The sequence below is a fragment of the Gobius niger genome (genome assembly GCF_951799975.1).
Source record: "Gobius niger genome assembly, chromosome: 19".
Classification (NCBI taxonomy): Eukaryota; Metazoa; Chordata; class Actinopteri; order Gobiiformes; family Gobiidae; genus Gobius; species Gobius niger.
In genome coordinates, this window is record NC_136870.1 from 19,831,803 (window position 1) to 19,857,182 (window position 25,380).

Sequence of the window (25,380 nt, forward strand, 5' to 3'; positions counted from 1 at the left end):
ATGGCTAACAGGCCGGGGAGTCGGGTTACACTGTTTTCGCAGCCGTCCCGTGGAAAAAGAAACGGGTTGAAAATTCAGATTTGATTTATAGCCGCGGTTTTGAATTTATACTCTCGATCTTCTCACGGACCTCACAGCATCTGGAAGTATGTCGCTATTGAAAAACTTAACCACCAAGAATTTACACCTGTGGGGGATATGGGCTTACTATGTGCGTTGGAGCGCAGTCAAGAGTTGGAAGAGTGATGCGAGCGGCGAATAGGCAGTTCATTGTGGAGATTCGGGGGGCCTCTTAGGTCAATAGGCGTCTGCTGCTGCTGTTTCTCCTCCCCATTCACAAATACAGACAGAGCTAAAATGTCACAGGCTGCGGTTTATTGAGCCGTAACTGTCACATTCCTGGGGGGAAACTGGACAGTAAAAGAGGCTATGTTTGTTAGCTCACGGGCGATGTGCTTGGAAGTGTGGGGAATGAGGTAATAGTTATCAAATAGCAACCATAACAAATTAAAGAATTGCATTGCACGACAAGGGGGAGCAAAACTCACAAGTTAAGATGATGCCGAGAGCGGTTTGAAATCCAAGACGTTATATAAATCAATCATAGACTAAACTAAATGGGGAAGAGAACAGCCTGCCCCCTGGGACAAAGTGAAACGTCCTCTGCACTCCACCTGTCAGGAGCACTGAGCTGTTTTATGTTGAACCAGTCAGACACAGGGAGAACATGCAGAGTCTTTTCGTATAGTCTGTGCCCAAAACTAAAGCTGTTTGTTCTCGTTTGCTCTTTCAAATGTAGATGGCTGTCATAGAAGCTGATGCCATTCTCATTTGATTAAAACGCACCACCGCGAGAGATTGGTGAAATGATGCAAAAAACCCACATCAATATTACATTTTCTGCAGACAGTATCATGTACCACTTAAATTTCTTAAAAGATTAAAACTTTAAAATGTCTTTCCAGTGGTTAAATCAGTGTTTAGAAAATTAAAACGACTTTTTCTTTCACTTTTTCATTCGGTTCGAGCAGGTGAGGTGCATGAAGCAGATGTTGGCGTCAGTAAAGGACCAATATCTCGCTATAACCCTAGTGCAAAGCATCGCACTGAAACTAGTCACAAACAAAACAATGGGGCCGGTTTAAGATCATAAAAAACTTACAAAATTTCCCCTTCGTGAAGTCATGCTTTTGGCGAATTACACTTGAGCCAAATTGAGTGGCTGTTATTCAAGATCTTAAAGAAGAACTAAGTAACTTGTTTACCTTGATAATTCCTTTTCGTAGTCCCTCTGGGCGTAATCCAAGTGTTAATGGGATGATCGGGGGGGTCTTTCATCTCCCCCTAGTGTTTCTGTCCAGAAAATCACCCTTGCAACTTCCCTGCCTCCGGGTTGGAGGCGCAGTACAGTACACACTAAAAAAAGCACGAAGAAGAAGCTAATAGGCTAACGAGCAAAGCTAACTGTGGGCTAGTGCCACTTTAGCAGTATTTACAGCCAAGTTTGAGAGAAAAAAAATGATCTCCATTGTGTCATTGAGTTTTGGCATAATAATAAAGTAGTTAATAATAATAACAATATCCTTCTCTCCCTTTGTCTTTTCTGTCAGTGTAGTATTTCCTCTCACGGACAATTAAAGAGTAAAAAAACGCAACATGCTACGACACCTGCAGTGGCGCTTATGGCCTCTAAGGACATGAGTTACTTAGTTCTGCTTTAAAGAATTTGCTGAAATATAAATAGGGCTAATTAAATAGCATATCTTCTTAGAAAATTAAGACAACTGTTCTGCAACTACATAATTACAGTATTCAACATATGTTTCTGTATACATTAGGGTTAAACTATTTATATAGTGGAAAATTACATTTGAAACTCATTAAAAGAATAAAACTATCTTATTAAAGTTACTTCTATTGTGAAATGTATGTATTTGCAGCACAAATAATCAGTTGCAAATGTGTTTCATGAAAATGGGAAAATGTTAGTGAGTGCATGTCGGCCATCTTGAATTGTTCTAGTGTCTAACGTGCTTTTCTGAAAGAGGGTGCTAAGCTACACAAAGTACACGAGTATCTCAATGAATACCCAAAGAAAAGTGTTCTGTGCCATTATTTGACATTGTTTTTTTTAATCAGAAGTACAATAATAATCAATCAATTGCGCATAATGCCTAAAGTCATGCCCAAATGCTCTTTCAAATGTGAACTATTGTCTGTTGTTACTGTCTAAACTGTCTACTCTTTCGTTTGCCCCACCATTGCCTTTCTGCCCACCTTTAATTTATTGCTCTCCAAATATTATCCCTCTGTCTCTCCTTGTATCTGTGACAGAGCCGTGTCATCGTCTTATGGCAGTTTGACTTGGCTTCATTTATCGTTCCCCGTTCGCCGCGATCCACTGGAGTGTGCCTTTGACTCCTGATGCCTCATATCTCCTCAATGTTATCAGCGTGAAGAGATGATACGATCGCTATTGTTTATGGTGCCGTAATAACCGCCTTATTTTTCACGGCGCGGTCGAGTGTTATTTATTGTCGCATTTGTTCACGTGGATTAATGACGCATGGGTCTGAGCTGCCGAAAGGATGCGGCGGCTTATCAGAGCAATAAATCCTGGCTTCTTCGATGTGTATTTGTCACAGCCGGTGCTAGTTAGCCTCCCTCCTCCGTCTGGGAACTGCCAAAGAAGTGACTTATCCGAGATGCGACGTGACATGAGTTGAACATGCAGTGACAGTGTTTGTGTAAGCTCGGAATTGTGCTGCTTTCTATTGTAGCAAAGGTTCTCACAACATTGTCATCTGCACTGGGTTGTTTATAGTGCAGAAGCATCAATCTTCAGAAGTTGGGCTGCAATCTAGTAATTTATGATTATGATTGTTGACATATATGTATTTTTTATTAATATTTATATAATTAGACAAGAATGTTCAATCATCCAGATAGATAAATATGTAAGGTTTGATCTTGTGTTTCTAAACGCAAGCTTTAGCCTAGACTTTCCCACTGATGAGGGGCGCTCTGAGAAATGTTCAGCTCCAAACTAAGCACAGTATAGTGGGTTGAAAGGGGGCTGTACATGGGCCGGACAGACTCCCACAGAAATGGTGTGGGTGTTTTCCGTGGAGGGCTGTATGAGGGAAGCACGTGCTGGTTATATGCAATACCAGAGCCAGTGGTATGTTCTCTTTCTTTCTGGTCAGTGTTTAACTCACAGTGGAATAAAGTTTGTTGTTTGCCCTGTAAAATGTAGCCTAAATGCTGAAGGATGTTGTCACATGAGTCAGATGAGGAGAGAGAAGGGGAAGAGGCAACAAGCGCTCATAGCCATAGACTATAAAATATAATAGGCGGCATCTGCTCACTCCTCCCCGTTTATGTTAATAACTATGTTCGACAGGGAATCCATGCTGGATTTACAGACTCCTCTACAGAGCTCTGACCAAGCATGTTCCTAAAAAGGGCAAATGGACAGGATCTTCACTGTAGCCTCGGCCCTCGCGGAGCGTGTAGTTTGGTCGAAACCGCACCTTTAGCTCTGATGCTAACGGCCTGTCAATTAAAGTCAGGCCTTCATTAATATGCAAGAATTCCAAAATGTGCCTTACGAAAACCCACCTGGTTTCTTTAATTACACCTATTATCACAGGAGGAATATATAGCTGTAGAAAGTTTTGCAAAATTAGAAACCAGACTTTCCAGTCGTTTAAAAACGTGTGTTAAGAGCAATGATTTCTAGTGCAAAACTAGCTTTTTCTGCTACCACTAGATGGAGGTATTGCAGGAATGGCGGCTCATGGCGACCCCCTGCATGGCAGCTCACGGACCTACCTGCTCGGCCATTGCTAGCAGCACACCACGCCTCAGTCCACCCTGTCTTTCTAAGCCACGCCCCCGTTTCCTCGCCACGTAAGCACTGGCACACCGAGATGTCACTCTCTTCTGCACTAACACCGTTGTTGTGCCAGGCGGAAGATCGGGCCTTCAGTTTGATGAGTCACTGCAGCTGCAGATGCTTCGAAACTAATCAAATCACTTCTCCAGAGCCAAAGTTTGTGGCAGGAACTTCCGGCAGGTTTTAAAGTCGGCGGTGACACTCAACAGTGCACAGGTGTTAAAATTGCTCCCAAACACTTGGCAATTGGCCATATTTGCAGCCCACTTTAGAACACGCTGGGAATTTCTGTGACAATCTTTGGCTTTGGGGAAGTGACTTGCTTAGTCCCAAAATGTCAGCTGTTTTTGTGAAAGAAATGTCCAGCCACATAGATTCAGGCGATTATGTTTTAATAAAGTGCAGCCCTATCAAAAATTTTATAATATAGTTTCATAGGATAACTTTTAAGCCCTGATTAGTGCACTCAAACATAACTGATGCCAGCAGAGGTTACACTGTTTAAATAGGTACTTCTCACCGCATGACGTCATCTGGTGACAAAGAGACAGACTTAAAGGGGCTACTCAAACGTCAATCGCATTTATGCTTCTCATGAGCGAACCCTTCACGAAGTACAAATAGTAAAGGACAATCATGGACCTTTCACAATTTTATTTAAACCTCAAACCACCCTCCTGTCTATAAACCACAGAATCATTTGCTCTGTGACTGCTACATTAGTTCTAACTCTGTACCTCATTCGCACCGTTTAATTTCTCTAATCTCCGGACCTTTTAACTCGACAGGAGGAAGCCGTGCGTTTCCTTCCTGTCATCCAGAGAAGTTAAGCCTCGGTCTGTTTAGTGCCGCGATCGTCCGTATAACTGCAGCGAGTGAGTGACATCCCGATGAAGGTCGTTTGGTGCAGGGTTTTTTTTTTGCTTACCTGTGCAGCCTGAAAATGTGCCCGCCGCAGACTTCGCTGAGGTTTCAAATGGGAACAGGAACAGAGCAATAAAGGACACGGCGCGTCCGGTAATACGATCACACGCTCAAACTATATATGCAGCTTATGGATATTTTTAGGAGTACAGCTAGTGGAGGCGAGCTTTTGATCACACATTACGCTGTAGCCCTGTGGTTCCCAGAATTTTTCTTTATAGGACCCCCGTTTCATCAGAGGATACATGAAGTTTGGTCATCTTTTATTGAGCGAAAGGGAATTATCGTCCAAGACCATGTTTTTAAAGTAATGCAATTTTTTCCGACATATACATTACCTGTATGTGCAGCCGACTGCCAGCTCTGTTTGCTGAATGTCTCTCGCCGCTCTTCACCCCTTTCACCCTTAAAGCAGAACAAAGTAACTTGTGCCCCTAGAGGCCACAAGCGCCACTGCAGCTGTTGTGATATGTTTTTCTTTCTCATCGTCCGTCCCGACATTGTGCCACAACCCAGTTACACAATAGAGATATTTTTACCCGCTCAAACTTGGCTGTAAATACTGCTAAAGTGGCGCTAGCCCACAGTTAGCTTTGCCCGCTAGCCTGTTAGCTTCTTCTGATCGTGATAAACCTAATAACAATGTTTGGCAAAGTGTTCATGAACAAACCGAAACCTGCAGACAGAATACAGTCAGGACTTACCGACAACTGAGAGCAGCGAGGAAGATGTTTTGCCATTAGTGTGTATTGGGGCTGCCGGGTCGGAGGCAGGGAAAGTTGCAAGTGTGGTTTTCTGGCCAGAGACACCAGGGGGAGATGAAAGACCTCCCAATCATCCCATTAACACTTGTATTACCCCCAGAGGGACTAAGAAAAGTTACTTAGTTCTGCTTTAAGCTCTAATAAAGCACACGGGCCAAAAGATTAAAAAGTCCTTAAAAATAATCAATACATAAAACAAAAAGCTTACCTCTAAAGAATGTGTATAGGATTTGTTGATTATATTATATAAAATGTTAAATATTTGAGTCTCTGTGTATGGTAAACATTCAACCGTTGAGTTAATTAATTGACAGCACAACTTCATAACAACAACATTCTCAAATGAGTATTGTTTTACCGCATGACACACTCCTGTATGTTTGGGGGGGATCTTGACAGATTTCAGCACAGCCTTGTGAGCGGATTATCACAGCAGACATTTCCCATTTGTCCCGCACATGGCCCAAACAGCTGTGAACTCTGACCCCCGTCCCGCACAGACAGTGTAAACCTACTCCAGTGTAATTCAGGGCTTTCCTCTCGACAGGACAGGCTGGGGCTAAGGCTGGGGCTGGGGCGGGGAATGGGGGGGGCGGGCGAGGGGCGTTGGAGGATGTGGGACAGGAGCCCGGGGGGAGATGACGCACGTAACGAAGGATTCGCAGAAGAGCAGATGAGTAATTTGTCTCTTTGATGAACCCCGTTTTAGTCCGTTTTTGGGTGAGTCATTGTCTAGCGGCTGACATGAATAATTTTGCATATTGAGATGTGGCAAGATGGTCTCAAACGATTTTCAGTATTGTGCATTGTGACTGCATGAATTATAGAAATAAAAGGATCGATTTACTCCGTGTGTGGGTTGCTTTGTTGACAGATACCAGCTAAAACAATATGATAGTGAGTGATGTTACATTTTCCTCCACTACTCCTTGATTCTCAATGTTTTAGTCTCCAATATTCTGTCATCTTGAGTAATTCACACAGTCCTGTTGCTCCTCTCCTTCAAACCTTCTTTTTAAACCCTGCCTGTTTTCCCCCCCTGATGTTTTTGAAGTGAATTTTCCGCTCTGTCTGCTCGCGTTCGCTCCTCTCTGACCCGCGCTCGGTTTAAGAGTAAAATCTGCTGCGTGACACAGATCTGTCACAGGATCCAGGGGGCGCCGTCACTGCTCTCACATCAAAGGAACAGAGAGTAAAAGCCAGTGCGCCGCAGAGACATGAGGGACACAGGAGGGAGGTGTGGGAGCAGGTCCAGCTACAAGCGCTGTGTGTATCCGACTCTACTGGGCTAAATCTGATCTTTTTTACGTGTGGGATAGAATTGTCTGGCTTAGTCCTGGTACACTTTACTGCATCACTATAGCATCCGCTATGGGACGAGCACTCTCGCCTCACAACACAGGGGTGAGATGCCCGGGCCTATCTTCAGTTTACGGTTTCAACCATCAACCCAAAACATGCACAACTGGCCAGTCCTCAAGGAAGGCCCTTCACAAATCTAGCTTAAGGTCTGGGATTAAAGGTGCATTATGCAACTTTCTATGGGAAAACAACGTTGATATTTGTGCATGTTTGACCTTGTAGTGACCCAGCGACTGTATGAGTGGTCAGCATTGCGCCTTTACTTTCGATCATGGTGGTCTGTAGGATACATTTATTCATAGGTCTTCTGGTGAATGGGTCCATCGACAGTGTAAACCTCCAAACAATTGACCCTAGAGACCATTGTGATGGAAAGTAAAGTAACACCATGCTGATCACTCATACAGCCAGTGGGTCACTACAAGGTCAAATATCTGTTTTCATATAAAAAAGTTGCATAATGCACCTTTAATGTAGTCATTTTTGCCATTTTTATTATAATCATACTGTATTTAACCTCTAAACCCCCACCTGAAGCATATTTTCCCCAGTTTCCCAAATCTAAACGCTTCTTTGACAAAGCGACAAAAATGAGAATTCAAATACAACACAAAAAGACACAAAAAAGCAACAAAAGAGCTACAAAAACATGATGAAAATGTTATGAAAAAGCAACAAAAAAAAAAGAAAAAACGTGCCAGAAAAACAAAAATAAAACAATGGAAAAAAAAAACACCAAAACTGTGATGAAAACGTGACGAAAACACAATCAAATAGTTTCAAAAAGCGATGAAGAAAGCAACGGAAAATTACAAAAAACACAAGAAATATGTGTATGTGTGAGCGATTAACAATCAGGTCACGATCAGTTTTATGGGTCTTAGCGTTCAAATGAGGCGTTACACTGGCCTGTAGGCTGCCCTAAGATTTGGGTAAAGCTGAACTGGAGAAAATCTGCTCGGTTAAGGTGGGGGGTTGGGGTTAGCTTTGCTTCCTGGAGCTTTTCCCACATAGACCTGTTCCTTTGGCAGTGAATTAAAATGATACGAGGCTCTTTCAAACTGTCATTGGAAGTTTTTAGTCTCTTTCTTTTCAATTTTGTTTAGTCATATTTGCATTGAGACACTGGTCGAAGGGTTATGCTCAAGACAAATTTCCCTTTGGAGACAAATACTACATCCAAGAAATCTATATGAAATGTGAAAGACCCTATATCTGTCCTTCAGTATATTGTAAAAGAGGAAATAGCCTTTACATACAACTTACACACCATTTTCTAGACATACTTGCACCAGTGTGATCCTATCATTTTGACTTGCTACACTTCCTTGTCGAAACTGTTATTTTCCTCCTCGTCTCACTGTTTTTGCGGTATGGGATTCTGCCTCTCCCCTCAGTGCAACAGCATCACCTTGTTTATCCTGTAAATAATTCACCCTCCCGGGCAGCACTAACCAGATCAAGGCTGTGTGTTTAACAAGTCACAGACAAGCCAAAGGAAGCGAGTCAGAAAAGGAAAAAAGAAAAAAAAAGAAAAAAGTTAGGTGTTGTCTTTTGAGATAAAGTTGGCCCGGGAGACAGCGACACTTGCGTCTTATTGTGATGCAGTGTGAAGATGCAGATGATAAGTGTGATCTGAGCTGTGGTTGTTATAAGAACGTGGCCTTTGATATTGCAGTTACAGGCAGTACTCAATTTAAAACTAGATCCTGCAGTGTTTTGGATCGTTATCGCTCTCGAGAGCTGATTCACAGTGCATTTTTGTATAATGAGAGATGTGTATTACAATCTGTTGTAAAGGAGACTTTTTTTGAGCTTTTCAACCATTTTATAACTCAATGTAAATACCAGGAGTAGTATTTTGTTTAGTTCCCACAGGCTTGAGTAATCCTTTTCACTTTTGGAACCGTTTCGATTTGTATTTCCTGGATTTTGTTGTGTTATAGATATAATAGGGAAGTGTCTTTAAAGGAACAGGCCACTGTTTTTCCATACTGAGATATGTTCTTGCCTTAGCTTAGACGAGTTGATGCGTAACTGTCTTGTCTTTGTGCGTGCGCTCAGTTACGCAAATGTTGTTACTGTTCAGCCTCTCCTAGCATAGGTATAGACCCAAACTGGGGTGAATTTAGAACCTACCAAGCTACTCAACTTGTCTAAGCTAAGGTAAGAACATATCTCAGTATGGAAAAACGGTGGCCTGTTCCTTTAAGTCCATAAACCATCATTAAACCCATTCTGAACACTCAAACTGTATTCATTATGGCGCTATCAATTTCTTAGCATGCCTTTAGCTGCAAATGAAAGCTAGGAAGTTTTCATTTCAGACCATTATTTCTCACTGTTGTCTGCAGAGGGTGCTAAAAAACCAGGCAATGAGATGCAAACCAGCACAGTGCTTGATGGTAGTGTCCGTTCCATAAATTATTACATGTATTATTTTATAGCAGTACTCTGTAACTCATGCCCCTAGAGGCCACAAGCGCCACTGCAGGTGTATTAGCATGTGTTTCAAGCTTGGCTCTAAATACTGTTTAAGTGGCGCTAGCCCGCTGTTAGCTTTACCCGTTAGCCTGGTAGCTTCTTCTTCATGATTCCATTAGTGTGTATTGGGCTACCGCCTCGGTGGCAGGGAAAGTTGCAACTGTGGTTTTCTGGCCTGAGACACCAAGGGGAGATGAAAGACCCCCCCCCAATCATTCCATTAACACTTGTATTACCCCCAGAGGGACTACGAAAAGGATTTATTAAGATAAACAAGTTGCTTAGTTCTTCTTCAAGTTATAAAGTGTCTAAATGCTGAGGTCCCCAAAAGCAGGTTTATAAGCCACAATTGCCGACCTTAACATGATTATTATATGAAAGGGGGAAAATATTGCTTCTAAAAAATGCACCAAAAATACTGTCACTTTCGATAAAACTACGTGGTCATAATGTAATGGCTTTTATTTGGACCCTTCAAAGACCACCGTTCTGTTTTACCCATTCTCACGCTCTCTCTCTTTTTTCGTCTGCTCCTGCTCTAAATGATCTCGCTCGTCGCCGCCGCTGTGACTTGGAGAGCTCTTAATTATGACGTGTCGTGGTTGTACTTTGGGAGCTGACCCGCTGCCTGTCTCCACTCGCGGCATCTGCCACTTCTCACAAGACCTGCCTCGGCGTCCAGGAGGGCAATTACACAGCCCAGATGACACTAAATGGCTTTCAATTTGGGGCGGCCATTAGCGCGAGCAGCTATACAGTCCTGAGTCAAAAGTCTTGAGGCGGATGAACCAAGAACAATGTGTTTGAAATGCACCTGGTTAATACTGTATATTACTGTTCAGGTATTGACTCAACACCTTCTAGTTCAGGGGTAAATGCCCTTTCTTTGGGGTATGGATGTAGAAATAGTTCATAGTAATCTTCTACACTCCAAAAAGTAAATCTTGCACAATTTGAGACAATTGTGAGTTTACTGTGTTTTGTCACGACTGCCAAACAAGTCTGGGGCCTGGATGAGAGTGTTTGTAAGTTTGCGAGTGCAGGACAATGATTGCAATCCAGCAAAAGTTTACCTGCATGGTTGGTGTGGTATACTTGTATTTGAGAAGGCAGAGCACAGCAACACTTTGACCAAGACAAAATCAGGAAAGAATCGCAGGTCGTATATATAGAAAAGAAAACATTTACAGAATTAATGAGATGTGAATTCATTCTTAACTAGGTTACATGTGCAGTATAATGCAGTGTTGGGGGTAACGTACAGATACAGAAATATATTACTTTCATCAGTAACTAATAATGTAATTATATATATATATTATTCATTCTGCATTGTTTTGTGACCCTAGCCCATGGGACTATGGATGGAAATTAGCCTACAATACATGTTTGTTCATTAAAGGTACACTGCGTAACATTTTGGACTATACTGTTATCTTACACGGTGTAGCTTTAACATGATCTGTCCAAATAAAATAAATAAATAAATTAGTTCAACAAAATCCGGAAATATATTAGTGTTTACAATTTAAGTTATTTGACTTACAACTGCTTTTAAATGGTGTGTTTTGAAATAGATCAAGTTGCAAGATCTGCAGATATGTGTAGCTAGTGTCGCCAAAACAAAACACAACAGAAGGAAAACCCACTCCACTTTATTTCTATAGCACATTTAAACAGTTCCAAAGTGCTGCACAAAGAAAAGAATAAATAATCCATTTAAAAACAATATAAAAGTCAAAAAGAAAGTCAACGTTAGTCAAAAGTAACTCAAAGTGTCAATTATTATTATGTAAAGCAAACATACAATAAAGTAACTTGCTCAACACATACCTTTCTCACTCATTCTCTCACTTCAAACCCCTTATTCCCTCCTTCATCCTCTCTCTGTCTCCCTCTCTCTCTCTCATCTTCTCATTTATGGATACAGAACATACACTTTTACATCAACAGCTTCATTCAATGCCACTTTCATCATTAATGTGTACAGTCTTGTTTGGACAGCAGCCATTTCTTTGTAAGTCGTGCAAATACATGAAACTCTGAGCCGGCCAGGATCTGTGTTGGCACGTTCATTCATTCGTGAACATGCAAATAAACCAACCACACCTAACCAAATAAACGATTAGTAGTAAATGATGTATTTCTGTCTAGATTTGGAAAAAATGGCGAGACATTAAATCCTTTTACCTGACCACTTTCTAAATAATGGTCTGTGCGGATGAGGTCTCAAACGTGGAAGAAAAGTGTAAGTGGTTGCACAAGATTGGAAACAAATTTTCTCTCTTATTCACTTAATTAGTATGTATTTACTCTGTTTCTCAAATTGGAACACTTTCACCGTTTTAATTCACTCCTGGACCCGCACCAAATGACTCGCCCGTATTTACTGATGAAGTGGTAATGGGGAACCTCTAGTTGGATTTTCTTCTCTAAACATTGTCTCGCTTGTCAGTCTCGCCGCAGGGTCAGTGCTTTCTCCAGGATTTTAGAGTGAATTAATGATGCAACCCAATGCAACACAGATCCGCCGAAACTGCCGGGACAGTTTGTCGGGGGTTGATAGAGATGAGGGGCATGTGGCAAATGAAGCTGAAAGATAAATGACTGGAAGATAAAGCTCAAGTCGTTTTTCAAGTGGTATCTGATCAGAAGTTGAACCCATTGAACTGTGGATTTGGCAGGATGGGAGACTGTGTGGGAAGGCAAAGCTTCCTCAACATGAAAACAACCCAGTACAGATGTCGGCTTGAGAAACTTTGTCTAGAACAGTGTTTCCAAACCCATGGGTATGGAGATCCCTGGGGGTACTTGGGCACTTAGCAAGGGGTACTTGGAATGCCATCCATCCATCCATCCATCCATCCATTCGTCCGTCCGTCCATCCATCCATCCATCCATCCATCCATCCATCCATCCATCCATCCATCCATCCATCCATCCATCCATCCATCCATCCATCCATCCATTTTCTATGAGCAGAGATGCCCAGACTTCCCGATCCACGCACACCTCCTCCAGGTGTTCTGAGGGGACTCCAAGGCGACACCAGGACAGTCTAGAGACATAGTCCCTCCAGCGTGTCCTAGGTCTTCTACAAGGCCTCCTCCCAATAGGACATGCCTGGAACGCTTCCCGAGGGAGGCAACCAGGAGGCATCAGAAGCAGATCCCTGAGCCAACTCAGCTGCTCCTTTCGACGTGAAGGAGCAGCGACTCTACTCCGAGCTCCTCCTGGGTAACTGAGCGCCCAGCCACCCTGCGAAGGAAGCTCATTTCGGCTCGTATCCACGATCTTGTCCTTTCGGTCATTACCCAGATCTCATGACCTTAGGTGAGGGAAAAAATCTAATCAAACTTGCAAAAAGAATGCAGTTGTTTCTATGTACAAAATCCTTTACAAAGAACCAAATATCCTGTCTCCATTTGGTCTTGATCTTTTAAACCTGCTAAACATATTCTGAAATGGAAGTCTTTCTGAATTTTTGTTTTAATTTTGGAGGTCTTTCTTCAATAAAAGTGTCCCAACTGATTAAAAACACAATCTATGGTATGGACCGTCAGTTAGAGATGGCAATAATATATACAATACAGTATTGTAAAGCAATGTGACCTGTTAAAAAAGAATAATGATTTTTTTATTTCACAAATTAACTGTATATCGCTCTAAACAGTGTTTTCAAGAGAAACGGCTGGCGCAGATTAGTGCATTACTGCAAGTTACCCATAAGCCAAATGTGAAGGTCGTCCGAGCACAATAGCCTTTGTATCTTCTCACTGTGTAATTTAACAAACATTGCTCAAATTAATTACAAAATCACTTTCCATTAAGTTGCTTCCTTAAAATTAAGAACCGAAAATTGCCTTCGGTCTTCACCTCGGCGCCGGGTCCTCTCCATAGGGACCTGTCCGTGCCTAAAAACGCTCACATTAATTATAGCCTTATCAACCTGCGGAAAATTCAATAGACCTATTTATAGAGGCCTAAAGTAGCAAAGGGTGAAGCGGTGCACAGAAGGGCGGCCCGAGTCGAAAGGAAGGATCAAAATTGGATTATTCTCGGACGCAGTATATCACCCGGTCCACATAGCGTTGTATATTAAGTTTTCGATATAAGTCACTGTCAATGTTAGCGCTTTGAGCCCCCGAGGAGCGAGCGCCTGTCAGTCAGAATTATGGAGACAGGATATTGTGGAGAAATGGTCAAAATGTAAAACTTGTGTCGGACAGTAACTTATTGTTGGAGATATTTTATAAGTTTTAGTTTCGCTTAACAAGTCTTTGAATTATAGGCAGAAATGCAAGTGGGAGCGGGGTTTGCAATATCGACTTTTTAATGTCTTATCCCCCGCCTGAACTGAGCTGTTTGGCTTTTTCCAAATCTAAAAGCTTTAAGAAAAAGAAAAAAAAAAGGGATGAAAACGGCGCAACAAAAAGTGGCAAAAAATGTGGCAAAAAAAAAAAAAAAACATGACAAAAAAGAGACTAAAACATGACTAAAGTACATAAAAACGTGACGAAAACAAAAAGCATCAAAAGCGCAACAAAAAACATGCTGGAAAAGCTACAAAAAAGCACCAAAAAAACAATGATAAAGCAACACAAAAATCGACAAAAAAAAACATCACTTTTGTTGGTCTAAGTTTTCAAATAAGGCGCTACACTGTTGCTCTCCAGTCGAGAAGCTTTTAGATTAGGGTAAAGCTGAACTGGAGAAAGACATTAGAGCTTTCTACCGCATTCCTCATCAAAAAGTATATATCCACCATTACTATTTGACAGGCCGGCAACCAATAACTTGAGTGATCTGTTTTAGGTCGCTAGTGTTTTATAATAATAATGTAAGGTAGTGATCAAGATGTGTTAATCACCAAATCCACATTTGACCTCTTACCCCCGCCTTAACCGAGCACATTTCTCCAGTTCAGCTTTACCCAAATCCAAAAGCTTCTTGAAAATAGTGTCAAAATAGCCACAAAAATGAGGATTCAAACGCAGCGAAAGAGTGACAAAAACATGATGAAGACACGACAAAAAAGCGACACAAATGTAGCGAAAAAGTGAAGAAAGCTCGACAATAAAGTCACAAAAACATGGCGAAAAGTCGACAAAAAATTGGCAAGAACACGTCAAAAATGCAACAAAAACTCAACATAAAAGTGTCGAAAACTTGTGAAAAAAGCATCTAATTCTCAACAAAAAAGCAATGAAAAAGCAACAAAAAGTCAATAAAACGTGGCGAAAACTTGATAAAAATGTGGCAAAAAACTAAACTAAAAAGGAACAAAAACGTGACGAAAACACAACAAAAACACTGTGACTAAAGAGTGACTAAAGATCGACAAACAGGTGACAAAAATGTTGCAAAAAAATAAGCTAAAAAAAAAACCCATAGCAAAAACACTTCAAAAATGTGAGGCGTGACACTGCTCTCCAGTCGAGAAGCTTTTAGATTTGGGTAAAGTTGGCTTTTCTTTATTATGAATATTACATTTAACCAGCCCTGCTGCCTCTCCCGTCTCTCCTATAGCCGCACAAAGAGTGCAGTGTGCAGGTATAGGAGCCGGTGCAGCCTGTGTGGATGTGATTAGCCGCGCTCTCTCATCAGTCCAGGGGTAGACAGTGACAGCGGCTTCCTACTCCGCGCCATTTTTACCCGTCTTTATTTTAGGATCCGCAGTCACATCCACTCAGCATCACCTCCGCCGCATGAACACTATAGTTTCTCATATACAGTTGAGCTCAGAGAAGCGGAGGCTTTTCAGTACAAGTCCAAAATAATGAGATGAGTAACTTTGGGAACATGTCGCCTACCTGCACTGTGAAACCTAATGGAGAACCTGACTGAGAAAGTTATCTGTGCAGAGTTTGGCTAAATGATGAGTGTACTTACTTACTCACTCACTCAAATAGATACTGTATTTTTATTGGAAATTAGCAGAGGGTTGAAGCAGCGTGATTTAATTGTTGTTGATAGGCACAAAACCAAGACTAAATTGGTATAAACTAAGACTATTATATAAGGTTACATCATTGCCATACGTGCTGTATAATCACAAACAAATGGAAAGCACAGTTTAATGGTTAATTGGCAAATTGCAAAGAATGCTTTTACACTTACGAATTATTATGGAAATTGTCGTTTTTTTCAATGAAACTCATGGATGGTATTGTGTCTCAGGGCTCTTTGAATCACTGACATCAATCTCAGACGCCTGTGATGATTGTTGTCAGGTTAAGCCCAGTTAAGGGAAAAACTACTGAAAAGGACCTTCCACATTATTAAGCAGACCATCATTTTCAAGCAATAAGAGAAAGAAAAAGGATCTTTCTGGTGATGAAAAGCGTAAAATAGTTGAATGCCTTCGACTAGGTATGAAAACCTTCAAAATTTCACAAAAGATCATGCGTAATCATCGTACTGATTTGTGGCTGATTCAGAGCACACACGGGTTTGTGCAGATAAAAGCACAATGAGGACGGCTTCTGCCAGGCAAATACATCAGGTTAATAGAACAGCTGCTACAAAGCAGCAAACAGGTATTTGAAGCTGCTGGTGCTTCCTGAGTCTCCTGAACATCAATGTGTTGGACCCTCCAGAGCATAAACCATCTATATGGCCTCCCCAGAACTGTTAATTGAATGCTCACGAGCAGCAGAGGCACCAGCAGCTTCAAATACCTGTTTGCTGCTTTGTAGTTCTCTTAATCTGATGTACTTGTCTGGCAGAAACCGTCCTCATTGTGCCTTTATCTGCACAAACCCATATGTGCTCTGAATCAGCCACAAATCTCTTAACAGTACGATGATTACGCTTAATCTTTCGTGAAATATCAATGGTTTTCATACCTAGTCAAAGGCATTCAACTATTTCACACTTTTCATCAGTAGAGGTCCTTTCTCTTTCCCATGTTGCTTGAAAATGTTGGTCTGCTTAATAATGGTGAATGTCCTTTTTCAGTCGTTTTCCCCTTAACTGGGCTTGACTGACAACTAATTATCACAGCTGTCTGAGATTCATGTCAGTGATTCAAAGAGCCCTGAGACACAATACCATCCATGAGTCTCATTTAACCTTTATGGCACAGAAATACAATTTGCATAATAATTCTTAACATAGTGTATATAGGCAGTGCAATTTAGGCAAGTTAAAGTATTTTTATTGTCACTATTGTACAGCAAAATTGCGTAGATCTTGAGCCTCCGCGACTGCCACCATTATGCTCCAACCTGACCAACACGTTTGGAGTAAGGGGAAGCGTACGACCTAACACGTCTCCACTCTGAAGAAGCAATAAACCCATTAATAACCAACAGCCCTGACAGTGACTTCACCAATAACAGTGGTATCTTTCCCGTGAGATTACACGGTCCGTCTGCTCTGAGTGTTGGAGGAGAGAGTGATCTGAAAGGAAATGTCTTCAGAGGTGCTTATCCTCTGTCTGATAATCTGCTCATTATCGCGTTGATCATTTACAGCTCTGTTCGAGTCGCCGAAGTAAATGGACGCAGTTTTAATGGCTTTGGCACAGTGCCCACAGCAGCCACAAAGGGCAGTCCTGGGTTTATATGGCATTATCTACAGAGGAGAGCGGCTAATGACCTCCTGCTCAGGGAAGAAGATGCGCTATGATAAAGTTATGCAAATTGTGTAGGTAAAGCTGAGTAGGTATATCACCCAATAATGTGGTTCTCAACTGGAGGGTCTGGACCCAAAGGTTTGAGTGTATGAATATTTTAATTATCTCACAGCGTGCCATTCTAGGATGAGCTGGTGGCAAAGGTAGTAACAAAACACATATTGTTGTTGTAGATTTCTGTTTTAGAGAAACGTGTCAGTGAGAGCAATACAAATTCTGTCTAGTCTTTTGTGTTTTCCTCCACAATAGGTTAACCCTTCAGCTCGGTTTTCCTGACATACAGTTGTGCTCAAAAGTTTGCATACCCAGGCAGAAGATTTTTTGGACTGTTTTTCAAAGGCTATGAAAGAGTTTGCTCTTTTTAAATCAAAATGAAAAAAGAAAGTACCAAAATGACCCTGTTCCAAAGTTTACCACCGTTCTGTGTATTGTTGTAGTCTTTTGTGGTAGTGGGGGAGAGGGTTCTGAATATAATCTAAAGGTAAAGCGGCCCATTCCTCTTGATCATAAACTTTTGATCAGGGTCATTTTTGGTACTTTCTTTTTTCATTATGATTTAAAAAGATCAAAGTCTGTTTTTTTCACCTCAAATGGCTTCACACAACCACTAACTATGAGGAAAAAAAACCTTTTTGTGTTAAATTTCATACTCTAGTCAATAAATCCAAAATTCTGCAAGGGTATGTAAACTTTTGAGCATGATTGTGTATATCCTTATTCAAGATTAGACACTTTGTTTCACGATAGTCACCTACTGCTCTGACCATCGACTTAATATTTATAGACTGTCATTCCTCACTCCTTTCATTAACTACTCTGACTATTTGAGAGAGAATTCATGGTGGCAGTTCAATCTCCGCCTCCAGAGCATGTTCCAAAAACATACAAAAAGGCAGCAACAAGCCTGTCAGTTAAAGCGCAAAGCCAAGACATACAAAACTATATACCATAAAACCAGTGTGGTTAAAAGAATTATGCTCTAGCGTTGTCACAGGAATAAACTGTCATTTTTGGAACACTAAAAGTCTTTGGAGCCAGGCTTTTAAGTTGTGTTTAAAGTCCTCATTGGTTTCCATGCATTAGTGAATCTTCTAGAGTCACCCTTCACCACTAGGGGGTGGTATTGCAGCAATATCAGCCTTCCGCCATGAGGACCAAAGAGTTCTATCCGGCCCATTGTTCTCAACAGGTTGCTATGTGGCATCAATGGCCGCTGGCTGCTCCGAAACTAGGGGCCACTATTGCTGTAGTACCTCCATATAGCCGCTAGTCGCCCATTAGAAAGCATTGCACTTAAGACACGTTAAAAACAACTTTAAAGCCTGGTTTCGCCTAATTTTCCCAAACTTTCTACAGCTAGATATTACTCCTGTGATAACGCTGGTTAGGCACAATTACAGGGACCAGGCTGGTTTTCGTAAGGAACATTTTAGAAATCTTGCATAATTAATGAAGGCCTGACTTTGATCGACAGGCCATACTGTGAAGATCCCGCTCTTTTGCCGTTTTTAGGTGGTTATTATGTGGTTATTATGGCAAACGGGGAGGAGTGAGGAGGAGCTGTGTATTCTTTTTTACAGTCTATGTGTGGCACTAAAGGAACTGCACTAATGTGAGGACAATATTGTACCTTGACCTGCTGTGCTCTCCTGCCTGGTGAATTACAGACTAGTTTGTACAGTCTGCTATTCACAGTCAAAACAGCACCGCAAATACATTCACGTAAACACCGGCTAGCTTTTCAGTATGACCTGAAAAACAAGCTTCACCTGTCTGTTTTTTAAACATCTAAGCTTTTTTTCCCCCCCGCTTTCCTCTTGCCTGTCTTTTCAAGGAGTGCAAAATTAAAGTAAAAACAAACAAGGTGTCAACAGCATGTTCAGGCGTGGAGCGAGTAGTGCCCCTGCGGCCTCAGCGCGGCTAACTGTGCATGAAATGGAGATGATTGAAGTTATTGACCACAAGCTGTAACCCTATGAGGACAAACATAAAGAGCGAGCGGGAGAGAGAGGGGGATAGTTGATTGAGTGTGGAAAGTCCTTGGTTCATTTTAATTGTAAAATCGTTTGCTCCTGACATCCCTAATCATGGTTATGGATGCCGCTGGTCTAAATTATCTCAACAGGCCTGAAGTAGGTCAAATCCAAGGCTTGAGTCCACTCCAAACTTTGGCTAAAGCAGTTTTACTTCTTCTTTTATATAAGGGAAGGGGGGAAAAAGGGTTTGATTGAGTTTAAAAGTAGACAAGGTAATCTATTATATTGTGAATGAAACAGAATCTTCCCTTTTTGTCAGTGTTTTGTGGTAAATTTCCATTGCTTTCATTCACATTAGTCATAAATCTAAAATTCGACATCACGACACCACTACAGTTCGTCCCGTCCGCCAGCCCTTTCACAGACAACAGTGACTTAATGGAAGCTGCCAGGCCTCATCACTGTCAGGGGCTGCCGAGCTCAGGCGCCTTGTGTAAAATCAGGGCAGTGACAGATCGTGATGGACATGAGTTTGATGCTTGTTTTAAACGGCACAAAGAACTGCTGTCAGACCTCCACCTCTGGCACCGGCAGCAAAGAGGCCATGCGGCATGAGCACGGGTGAAAAAAAACAGGCTTTAGATGTGTCAACAAGCCACCGATACAGGCGATATCGATGTGTTTTTCGAGTGGGTGCTTGGAGTTGCTTTTATAGTCTATGTAGCTGGCTAAAACGGTTTTCTTTGTTTTATTCACAAACATTTCGATTTTGATGAGCAGTCAGAAAATGAGATCTCTAGTGCTTGGGCGGGTTACTGGTTCAGATCCTGCTCTGTCCAGTTCATGTTGTCATCGTCGCAGTGGCTGATTGGTAGTGGTTGAATGCCGCTGATTTTTTGTGACAGTCTACCCCATGGCATCTGTGGCTATAGGAGCAGTCAAAAAACATTATTGTTGTTACATTAGAGCGATGACCGCACACTTTCTGACCCCCGCAAAAACTGTTCTGATCCGGAGTTGCTGGAGTTGTCAGGTCTAGGTTCAGCAACACTTTGCCATCAATGAATTTCTTCTTTTCTGATGGCACGGGCATAATCCAAGAGGTCAATGCCAGGATTCAGCGGGCTCACTTTGTAAAACAGTGGTTCACGGAGTCCAACCCATCATCATAATCATTCCAGCTGTGCTAAAAATGGACAAGAATTTAAAGCAGTGCCCCAAGAGGCCATTAGCGCCACTGCAGGTGCCGTAGCATGTTATGTGTTCTTACTCCTTAATAGTCCGTGAGAATAAATACTACGCTGACAGAAAAGACAAACGGAGAGAGGGATATTGTACATCCAGTTACACAATGGAGATAATTTTTTCTCTGAAACTTGGCTGTAAATACTGTTTAAGTTAGCTTTGCCCGTTAGCCTGTTAGCTTCTTCTTAGTGATTCTATTAGTGTGTATTGGTGGCTCTGATCCGGAGGCAGGAAAGTTGCTATTGTAGTTTTCTGGCCAGAGACACCAGGGGAAGATGAAAGACCCCCAATCATCCCATTAACACTTTAACGTATTACCCCCAGAGGGGATACGAAAAGGATTTATTAAGGTAAACAAGTTACTTAGTTCTTCTTTAACCCAGCAACTCACAATTTTATTAGATTATTGCTCTGTTGTCGACTTACTACATGTACAATTGGTGCAATTATAGTAAATGTTCTCGGTTTATTCTTAACAATTCCTGCACATCTTATACATTCTCATACAGATTGAACTGTCTTATTCTCCTACACACCGCCTCTCTTTTGTCTCCAACCCTCGTCTTGCTTTCTCCGGTCCACAGCGTTCGATAAGAACAGAATATCTCCATTACGAGCCCCAAAGAATATATCTTATGTCTCTTATAGCTGCCGCGGCGCACGGTGAGCCGAGCCTTGGATCCATTCATTTGTGTGGCGGCGGCGGCGGGCACCCTGCGGACCCTCCGTCTCTCTCTCTCCTCCCAGATTATGCGAGATAATGCCTCTCGACATTACCACAAAAGCGCCATTGGCTCGGGTCGTGCGGAGGTCAACCAACCCCTCGCCGACAATGCTCACGCTTAGTCACATCCCAATTACCCTCCGCAGTGGCACCGGGCGCAAATTGCCAAAATGTACATCAAGGCAATTCATTTCTGTGGGCCGCTCCGCTCAAATTAAGAGTCGAGGATGTCCCCAGGCGCGAGTTACGCCAAAGCAAGGGAGAAATTGAGCTTGAAAAACTGATCTTAAAAAGGTGCTGGGAGCCCACTGTGATGTATTTACTTTGCTATGGGAAGAAAAAAGAAAAAAACGCGAGTCCCTACAGATTCATAATTTCCCAAGATACACCATTGGGATGTTAGTTGAAAACATAAAGTAAAATAGAAAGCAGCAGTAGCAGTGCAACAGCTTAAGGCAAAGCTAAGTGGGTATTGATTCAAGTGAGTAAATATAGCATGCAGCAGGTTAGCATATATAAAGAGAAAGAAGATGGGGAATGAAGGATCGTAACATTCTTTTTTTTCCTATTGAGGATCATATGGAAGTGTGATGTTTTGCAATGTATATACTCCATTATACTGGCTGCTTTTTAGCATTTAATGGACTGTATTGAAGAAAGGGGGGAGGGAATCCTATCCTCAAGTCACACAAAGCGCTTCACACGGGACAATTTGTCAACTCCATACTCGGTGATGGTATGCCACAGCTGCCCTGTTGGGTATAGACTGAGAGAAGATTGACTGCACACATCTGCGACAACAGACCCTCCAACCACCACTAACAACTCACTCACACATCACTCACCCAGGCAATAATCCCTCACGGTCTCCCATCCAGGTACTAACCAGGTATTAGTGTCTGAGATGGGCCTTTCAAAACACATAGCTTCAACTACTTTAGGCAGCATTCTAGGTAGTAGTCAGATTTTTTATGATTATTATGTGTACTATTAACCTCTTAACTCCCACCTGAACTAAGCACATTTTCTCCAGTTTGGCTTTACCCAAATTTAAAAGCTTCTTGAAAAAAAAAAAGCGTCAAAGTAGCGACAAAACAAGAAGGAAACGAGGTTGACAATGAAGTGTCAGAAAGCCACAAAAGAGCAACAAAAAAAGTGGCAAAAATGAGATGAAAGCACCACTACAACGCAAGGAATAATATCTGTTTAGATCAGTTTTGTAACTGGAGCTTACAGCCTCCTTAGCTTTCAAAGGAGGCTGTAAGCTCCAGTTAAGAAGTTTTTAGATATGGGTAAAGCCAAAATGTGCTCAGTTAAGGTGGGTGGTACGAGATTAAAAGAAAGTGAATAAGTGATGCCACATAAGCCCCGCCTTATTAAAAAAAAAGATTCAAAATAGCAGCGAAAACAAGACGTAAACAAGGATGAAAAGGCAACAAAAAACAACAAAAAAGTGTCAAAACGCAACCGTAAAGTTACAATAATATAACAAAAAAGGCGACGAAAAAGCAGCCTAAAAGTGTCGAAAAAACATTCTGGCCTAGAGGCTCTGAGCTCCTGTCCAAAAGCTTTTAGATTTGAGTAAAGCCGAATGTGCTTGGCTAAGATGGGGGGATTAAGAGGTTAAACTAGGTCTTTCCTTCCCCTTCAAAACAAATAATTTCGATTAAACTGAGATATACAGTGTGCAATTATTTATTATTCTAGTAAGCTTCCAGCATAATTCAATAATGTCCTAATACCTAATTTTTTGTCTTCAGCGAATGTGATGATTATTTATTCATTGACCTTTTCTTGCCAGGAATAACCCACTGATATTCAGAATCTCTTGGTCCTAGAGTGGACCCTATTATAGTGCAAACATGGGGAAAACATCCAAACTACTCTTTCTGCGATTGAACCCAGGGATTAGAGCGTATTCACTCCCTCAAAGCAATGATTCCTCTCCATTTTCCTGGTTGTAACATCCCCCGTGATCCTCAGTGGGAGATTTGAGGTCACAATAACACCGTCTGAAGACAGTTTTCTTTTCCTCCCGCGCCGAGATACACATTTGGCCGAGCGCAGTGATTAATTTCATGTGCGATACGGGTCATCCCCCGAAAGCAGGTACGTCTGGTTCACCCGGGGGCCCGCAGTCAGCAACAAAACAGAGGGAAGCTGCAATAACCGCGCCGCACATCGATAAATCTTCACTTCCACTTCAACCGGAGAAAGTGAGCAGCGGGGAAAAGTCATGTGTGTGTCAGAAAAAATGTAGGCCTGTGTGAAGCGAGGATGTGTTAGCTGGAAGAAATACAGAGGTCTGGCTCGGGCTAATCGGGTATGGAGCCCCATAGAGTTACAGGTAGAGGAAACAAAGTCATATGTCATAGCTCAAAAAACACTGATAAGTCTTACACAGAGACAGGGATGAAGATTAAAAGGAAAACCCCTGCGACAGATCAAGCAGCCCCTGATATTTTTTGAAATAGCCTACAAGTTGCAGAGTGAGTCATCCTCCCGCTGCCGCTACAATCTCCGTCAGGCGTATAATCAACAAACAGACAACATCGGTGCGCTGTAAGCTGAACAATGCCCAGCCATGAGCGGACCACACTGGACTTTGTCTTTCGCTTTTCCAAGGAAACAAGCGCCGCGAGCAAACTGCACCAACGTGACGTCTGCAGCTGCACAGTAGAGACAAAACACCGGCTTAAGATTTGACATTCCTCAAGCCGCAGTGTGACATCCTGCAATATTTTAAGATGGGGGAGAAAACAAAATAAACAAAAACATTTTCGCACCCGGCTTAAAGGCGCTACAGAAGATGCAAGGGGCTACAGTCAGTGTCACTTTGCAGATGCCCACTGCCACAAATATTATAAAGCTATGAATATACTTATATGAAACCGAAATGTATTTATTAATTAACTGCAATGTATCCCTTTGATACTAGGAAAGTATCTGTATTCTAAATAGGTCAATGGTCAAAGTTTATTTATAATACACATTTAAAATACAGTTGAGACTGCCCAAAGTGCTGTACATGTTTCAGTAAGAGATACAAAAAAAATGTATATATATTTACATGGTACAAATAAGCAACAACGTAGAATGCTCAACTCAGCTCGTGTTGAAAGCCAATGCATTAAGGCCATTTTTGAAGTCCCTGTCAAACTGAGGACCAGATATTTTATCAATCCAGTGCATCGTCCATAAGAGCCCGGCGTTTTGGGGGCTTGTAAACGAACATTTTCCAAACTAGGTCCCAGAGTGGAAAGATCTGAAAACGCTGTTTACGTGGCACCATTGTTACCAACGTCTCCGCAACATTTACTAAAACGATGACATCACAGGGCCAGAGTGGTGTCTGTGATCCATAATCTACTGACCTTATAATGAGTTTTACTCATGGATCTATGATGGTTTTACTCCGCTCCTCTTTGCTCCACTGCAGTCCACAAGCCACAGGTGACAAGTAGAAAAACACGGCCGAGTCAGTCTGTGTTTTTGGACTGACAGTAAAAGTCACTGACAGGTTTTTCTGCTTTAGTCCCGTTACGTCTGAAGAGTAAACCCGCCTCCTCATCTCTTCTGTAGACCCTAAATCCTTTAATCAGTTTCATTTTCACTGTTTACATTCCACAATAGTTTAATGCGCATGCCCCTCTACATCTTGTTCTATTATCTTTGTTAGTGTCACAGTGCCTCACACAGGCCTGGAGGATGAATTGCGCCGTTTTCACAGACCTGAGTCGACCCATGTGGACGCACACATTATCTCAAAATAAAATCACATACACATTGATGAAAAACAGTCACAATTTAAAGAGGTCGACTCAAGTGCTCTCAATCTGGACTTAATAACGTTCAATGGAATAAGTTCAGTTATTTTCCAGTCTTTTTGCAACATGTTCCATGTAGAAGGAACAGAGTGAACATAAGCCCTTTTTCCCAGTTCTGTGCTGGCAAATGGAACAGCAAGCAACAAATGATCAAACTTTCCTTCATGATTTTGCTGAGCATTGATTGACCAGAACTTCATCATGACCCTGGGTGACAACTCTGTGTGTTGGAATAGCGACATCTGTCAAAAATGTGCAAATGTCAATAAAACGCGGTTCATGGAACAATGGTGGACGGGCAACACATTCCCTTAAGCTGTTTTTGACTTCCTATAAAGATGGCTGGTTCTTTACAGGGATAGCCCAGGAAAGAGGAAATATGTTTCGCCAGAAAGCTGCTCAGACTGTGCGTGTTTACAGTCGCTGCTGCCTCGTATATGAGCTTGCAGTATGTTCAGAAGGAGCTGCAGTTTGCGCGCCATCTGCCTCAGCTGAACCCGACCTCCCCATACACTTTTTCACTGTACACTCAGCTTA

The 25,380-nt window shown here is 41.9% G+C and overlaps 1 protein-coding gene across 1 annotated transcript in view; it reads left to right on the forward strand.

The window, feature by feature from the left end:
- Positions 1-25,380, forward strand: part of adkb (adenosine kinase b) — a 253,614-nt gene that overhangs the window by 76,446 nt on the left and 151,788 nt on the right. The window lies entirely within an intron of this gene.